The following is a 7,090-nucleotide window of genomic DNA, read 5'->3' as shown; positions in this document are numbered from 1 at the left end:
TCTGTCTTGCTGGCACCAGATCTGACTTTGCTTCGTTCAGTATGAAACCGCACTCTTGAAGAAGGCTGAGCGTGGTCTGGAGCTGACTGGCTATTAGATCTTGAGAAGCCGCAATCAGTAGCCAGTCGTCCAAATAGGGTATGATTTGGATCTGCTGAAGTCTGAGAGCTGCAACAATCGCGATCGCCACTTTGGTTAACACCCTCGGAGAAGATGACAGGCCGAAGGGTAGAGCGCGGAACTGAACGTGTCGCACTTCTCCTTGCTGGACGACCGTGACTCTTAGAAACTTTCTTGAGTCCACATTTATGGGGACGTCCAGATATGCGTCCATAAGGTCGAGTGAAACCATCCAGTCGTCTTTCTGCAAGATATTTGTGGCAGACTTTACAGTGCCCATGCGGAACCTTTCTTTCTTTAAAAAGCGATTTAGGAATCTCAAATCGATTATTAGCCTCCACTTTCCGCCTGGCTTGGGGACTGGGAAAACTGGCGAGTAAACCCCCTGACCGCGCTGATCTAGAGGAACGGGTTCTAAGGCGTTCTTCTTTATGAAATCTTGAAGGAGAGACTGTACTACTGTACTGGCTCTGTTTACCAGAAACCTCTCTGGTGGGGAAGAAAGAAAATTTAGACTGTACCCTATTGAGACAATTTCTAGGATCCAGCTGTCCGTGGTGATCTTCTGGCACGCTTCTTGAAATCTGAGCAGCCTGCCTCCAACTGTGTCGTCTGACCTGGCGTCAGAACTCTGACTTAGACTGTTTTGCATCAGGCTGTCTCTTCTTGCTACCACCCTGGTAGCGACGATTGTATTTTCCATCACGGAATGGTCTTCTCATGAAGTTTAACTTCCTAAACTTGAAGGGACGAAAAGGTTTCTTTTTGTCTTCCACAGGAAAAATCATCTCCTTCGTCTCTTTACCAGGTGCCAGAATTTGTTCTAGCTGGGCGCCTATTAACAAACCAGGTTCAAATGGTAATGCGCAAAAGTTGGTCTTGGATGACTTATCCGAAGTGTTCCAAGGCTTCAAAAAAATCACCCTTCTAGCAGAATTTAACACCGCCAAATTTTTTGCACAAATTCTTGTAACATCTAACGGAAAGTCACAGGAAAATTCCGCTGCAGTTTTGAGAGTAGCCACTTCTTTAAGGAGATCACTTCTAGAGACTCCCCTTTCAATATCTCTGCTGAGCTGACTTAGCCAGACTCTAAGGGCACGAGCCACTGGAACAGCAGACATGGCTGCCTTAGTTAGTGCAGCCGTGTTGGAGTATGTACGCTTCAAAAGGATGTCTACCTTTTTGTCTAACGGGTCCTTTAGTACAGAAGAATCATCCGCTGGTAGAAGAGTTTTCTTTGACAGCCTAGCCACCGGCGGATCCACCTTTGCCGGTTCCTCCCATGCCCGAGAGTCTGCTGGGTCCAACTTATACACAGCACGGAATCTGGAACCCATCTCCATTCTGTGATCCGGCTTTCTCCACTCCTTCTCCATAATGGATTTTAGGACCGGATGACCTGCAAAGACATTAGAGACTTTCCTCGGAAAATAATATAGTGCCTCTTTATCTTGAGAGTTAGACTTCTCCTTAGAAGTTTCAATAATATCTTTTACGGCTCTGATTAGCTTATCCGCGTTTTCTTTTTTTAAAAGAAAAAAATCCTCTGCAACCGACTCCTCTGGTTCAGACTCTGACGTTTGGGAGGGGCTACTAGAGCCAGATGAGGATGATTCCCGGACCTCTATTCTATCACTTGTCTTGCGCTTTTTGGCAGCAGACTTAGAAGTGGAGCCGAACTTTTCTTTGAACCATGAGAAAAAATCCTTAGTTACCTCCAAAAACTCTGATGTCTCACGGGGCTTAGTGCATTTCTCACATACAGTAGAATTAGCGTCAGGGGGTAGACGTTGTAAACAACTCATGCACCTGGGACTGCGTCCTTCCGAAACAGGTCTCAGGTGGTCCTTGCAGATGTCACAAAAGTCACCTCTCAGGTCATCAGGAAGCAGCTGGTCGCAGGATCTGCACGACCTATGCTTGGACTTGGACTTCCTTTTGCGGCTTGACATCTATAATAAAACAAGGCATGAGCATAGGGGAATTGGCTAATGACACAAGAGCATTGCCAGTTTCAACTCTACCCTCCACTACAATAGGACATTTAACAGGGTAAGGAGCAAAAAGCACCTGCACCTAGAGCGCATCATTAACATATAGGCACTTTTAAGCTAAAGGAAGCGCAGTACCGCAACTCCCCTATAGCACAGACAGCGACCGTGCTGACACCATATGTCCCTCCAACATACCGCTCAGTAGTGCTAGAGAAATCTTACCTTAACAGGCAAGAAGTTCGGCTGCCTCCGATCTAGGAGACCGGCTGCCGGCTTCTACCTGTTTTTAAATATGCCGCCCGTCCACGGAGTTCAGCCGCGGTGCACCACTGGGAGTTCCGGTTTCGGCTACAGAGTACAGGCGCAAACCGGAAGCGCCATCGCAGACACGGGCGCCGCAGCGGAGGACAGGAGCGAACAGGTATTTACTTACCAACGCTGAAGGACGGGTCGGCGCACTACTGGGGCACATCCGAACGGGGGAACCGTCACCCCAAGATGTAAAGCGCTCCCGGAGAGAGCGCAGGGGGCAAACTACTTACCGGGCCCCAACATCAGACGCTCCTCCTGTTGTGCCGGCCTATAAAGGGGGAACCGTCACCCCAAAGGCACTCATCCACCACCTCCAGACCACAAAAAGTTTAAGGAGGAGCACAACACCTGCTTAAGCCACTAAAAGGGCACTCTTACTATAGCCCGGGTCACCCTCATGGGCAGCAAGGAAACGCAGGACACCAGGCAGACCAGGGTTACCCACATTGGTCCTCAGCAACAGCTGGAGGCACTAGTGCAAAACACAATTTTCTAAAAGATACTCTTTTTTTTTCTCCTTTAGACCTGAAGAAAGAGGAAAAAAAAAGGATTAAAAGGTGGGCAGAGGGGTGTGAAAACACCACCTACCAAGAAGAAAAGAGGCACTCATCCACCACCTCCAGACCACAAAAAGTTTAAGGAGGAGCACAACACCTGCTTAAGCCACTAAAAGGGCACTCTTACTATAGCCCGGGTCACCCTCATGGGCAGCAAGGAAACGCAGGACACCAGGCAGACCAGGGTTACCCACATTGGTCCTCAGCAACAGCTGGAGGCACTAGTGCAAAACACAATTTTCTAAAAGATACTCTTTTTTTTTCTCCTTTAGACCTGAAGAAAGAGAAAAAAAAAAGGATTAAAAGGTGGGCAGAGGGGTGTGAAAACACCACCTACCAAGAAGAAAAGAGGACAGAAAAAAACACAAGCGCGTACAGGTGTGCAAGTGATATGTAAGGTATGTCCACGTATCATTGGCTGATGCATGTTTGAGTTTTTTTTTTTTCTAGGTGGGCGGTCCTATTGGGAATAAAAGAGGCCGGGAATATCCCTTCTGTGCTCCTGGATGTCGTAGAAGAAAGTAGTTATATTCTTGTATATAGGAGCAGTATTATAGTAGTTATATTCTTGTATATAGGAGCAGTATTATAATAGTTATATTCTTGTATATAGGAGCAGTATTATAATAGTTATATTCTTGTATATAGGAGCAGTATTATAGTAGTTATATTCTTGTATACAGGAGCAGTATTATAGTAGTTATATTCTTGTATATAGGAGGCAGTATTATAGTAGTTATATTCTTGTATATAGGGGCAGTATTATAGTATTTATATTCTTGTATATAGGAGCAGTATTATAGTTGTTATATTCTTGTATATAGGAGCAGTATTATAGTAGTTCTATTCTTGTATATAGGAGGCAGTATTATAGTAGTTATATTCTTGTATATAGGAGCAGTATTATAGTAGTTATATTCTTGTATATAGGAGGCAGTATTATAGTAGTTATATTCTTGTATATAGGAGGCAGTATTATAGTAGTTATATTCTTGTATATAGGACCAGTATTATAGTAGTTATATTCTTGTATATAGGAGGCAGTTTTATAGTAGTTATATTCTTGTATATAGGAGCAGTATTATAGTAGTTATATTCTTGTATATAGGGGGCAGTATTATAGTTGAAATTGTATACTTACCGTAATTTCTCTTTCTTCGAGACAGAAGGCAGCACAGAAGGAATAGGCCTGGCCTCTTTTATTCTTCCTAGGACCGCCCACCTAAAAAAAACTCCACAATAGTCAGCCAATGGCATGACAGCATACCTTATAACTAGTCACATCTCATACATTCAAACTGTGTAAATAACTAGACTCTTTTCTCTGATGCTTAATTGATTTTATTGGGTGGGTTATATGTGCTGCCTTCTGTCTCGAAGAAAGAGAAATTACGGTAAGTATACAATTTCAACTTTCTTCTTCGACTTCCGGCAGCACAGAAGGAATTCTCGCTAGCTTAGAGAACAGGGGTAGGGTTTATTGCTGAAATACTGCAGATAGTACCCCAGTGCTAAAGGCTGGATTCTCTGCTTGAAGATTAAGCCTGTAATGGTTGACAAAGGTGGAGGAGGTTGACCACGAGGCTGCATTGCATATATCTGTCAACGGTACTTGTGCTCTCTCCGCCCAAGAAGTAGCAGTGGCTCTGGTGGAATGAGCTCTGATTTGAAAGGGGGGTTCTTTGTTTTCCAACCTATAACACTCCAGTATTACTGACTTCAGCCATCTCGCCAAGGTGTCTTTAGCCGCTTTCTTTCCCTTCCTCATTCCAGAAAATTGAATAAATAGATTTTCATCAATTCTGAAAGATTTCACTCTTTGTAAATACACTAGCAGAGCAGATCTGACATCCAACGAGGAAGATTCGGATGGTAGAAAGGTAGGAAGGAAGATCTCTCTATTGATGTTCTCCATTGAAGCTACTTTTGGGATAAAAGATGGAATTGTACGGAGAAGAACTCCCCCCGGAGTGAACTTGGTGTAAGGGGGATATGCCGACAAGGCTTGCAATTCACCTAGTCTTTTAGCTGACGTGATGGCGACCAAAAAAAGAACCTTGTAGGATAGCCACTTTATTTCCGCTTCCTGTAATGGTTCAAAGGGAGGCAGGGAAAGTCTGGACAGCACTAGAGATAGGTCCCATGCAGAAACCGGAGGTTTTACTGTAGGTCTTAGATTCTTCAAAGCTTTGAAAAACCTAGCAATAAGGGGTTGTCCCATAAATTCTCCATCAGTATAAGCGTTGATGGCTGTGACATGAACACGAAGAGTATTAGGCTTCAAGCCCTTTAGAAATCCCTCTTGTAGAAACTGTAAAATAACCGATACAGAGATCTCTGTCAGCCCCTTCTCTTCTCTCCAGGAGCTAAACTTTTTCCAGAGCTTCGCATACAATAAGTTAGTAGAAGGTCTTCTAGCTGCTAGTAAGGTCTCTATTACTTCATCTGATAACCCTCTCTGTCTGAATTTTTCCCTCTCAAAATCCAGAGAGTCAGATGTAATCTGTTGAGATGTTGGTGATATAATCCGTTCTGCAGGAGGAGATCCTTTTCTAGCGGTAGCTTCCAATATTCTCCCCTCGAGAGACGAAATAATAGAGGAAACCAGGCCCTCCGGGGCCAAAAGGGTGCGATTAGTAGAGCTGCCGGCTCGTCTATGATGATCTTGTTCAGAATCTTGTTGATTAATGGAATTGGAGGGAAGAGATAAACAAAGAGGTCTTTCCAGCTCATGGTGAAGGCATCCAGATGATCTGGAAGGTCTGTGCAATATCTTGAGCAAAACTTCAGTACCTTCTTGTTGCGTCTCGTGGCCATCAAGTCCCATACGGGTAACCCCCATTTGCGGGTTATCTGAGCAAAATACTTGGGATTCAGTTCCCATTCGTTGGGATCTAACTTCCGTCGGCTTAACCAGTCGGCTTGATAATTTAGAGACCCTTTTATGTGAGTCGCCATCAGAGAGATGCGATGATGTTCTGCCCAGGACATTATCCTGCTGCATTCTTTTTGTAGAGCTGTAGATCTTGTCCCCCCTTCTTTTTGGATGTAATACACCGAGACCAGATTGTCTGACTGGATCAGAACTGACGCGTTTGAAATCTGTGGAGAGAAATGCATTATGGCTAACCGGATCGCTTTCAGTTCTCTTAGGTTGGATGATAAATGAGACTCTTCTCTTGACCAAACTCCTTGAACCCATTGGGTTCCGAGGTGGGCCCCCCAACCCCATCTGGAGGCATCTGTAGTTATCACCACAGGGTTCTGAGGTTTGAAACTTTTCCCCATATTCAAGTTGTTCTTCTGCAGCCACCAACGTAACTTCAGTCGGGTGTGCCCTGACAATGAGATGGTGGAGTCCAGAGAATTGGGAACTCTGTCCCAAACTGTAAGGATTTCCCTCTGTAAATCCCTCATGTGTGCCCTGGCATAAGGCACTGCGTCTATTGCTGCAGTCCTTAAACCCAGTGTCTGCATCGCTCTCCTGATGGATGTAGAGGGAGACTTTATCAGAGTCTTCACTTGAAAGATGATTTTGTCCTGTTTTTCCGCCGGAAGAAAGACTTTCTGACATACTGAATTGATTATCATGCCTAGGAAACGTTTTGTTTTTGTTGGTGAAAGTTCTGATTTCTGGGGATTGAGAATAAACCCAAGCCTGTTCAAGAGATTCAGAGCTGTCTGTAAGTGTTGTAGGAGGAGTTCCTGGGTGGTTGCAACAAGCAACCAATCGTCTAAATATGGTATTATTTGTATTCCTTGTAGTCTTAGGGTAGCTACGACTGTAACTGCGATCTTTGTAAATACCCTTGGGGCCGAAGTCAGGCCAAAGGGCATGGCCCGAAACTGGAAGTGGTGAATTCTTTGGTCTAGGAACACAGCAACTCTCAGAAATTTTCTGGATTTTTCTTCTATGGGGACATGCAAATAAGCGTCCATTAAGTCCAATGAAACCATCCAGTCGTGAGGCTGAATTAGATGAGTAGCGGACCTTACATTTTCCATGCGAAATTTTTCCTTTGCTAAATAGCGATTTAGGTATCGCAGATCTATGATTAATTTCCATTTGCCGTTTGATTTTGGAACGGGGAAGACGTGTGAGTA

This window comes from Hyla sarda, chromosome 4 (assembly GCF_029499605.1).
Source record: "Hyla sarda isolate aHylSar1 chromosome 4, aHylSar1.hap1, whole genome shotgun sequence".
Lineage (NCBI taxonomy): Eukaryota > Metazoa > Chordata > Amphibia > Anura > Hylidae > Hyla > Hyla sarda.
This window is presented reverse-complemented; position numbering follows the sequence as displayed.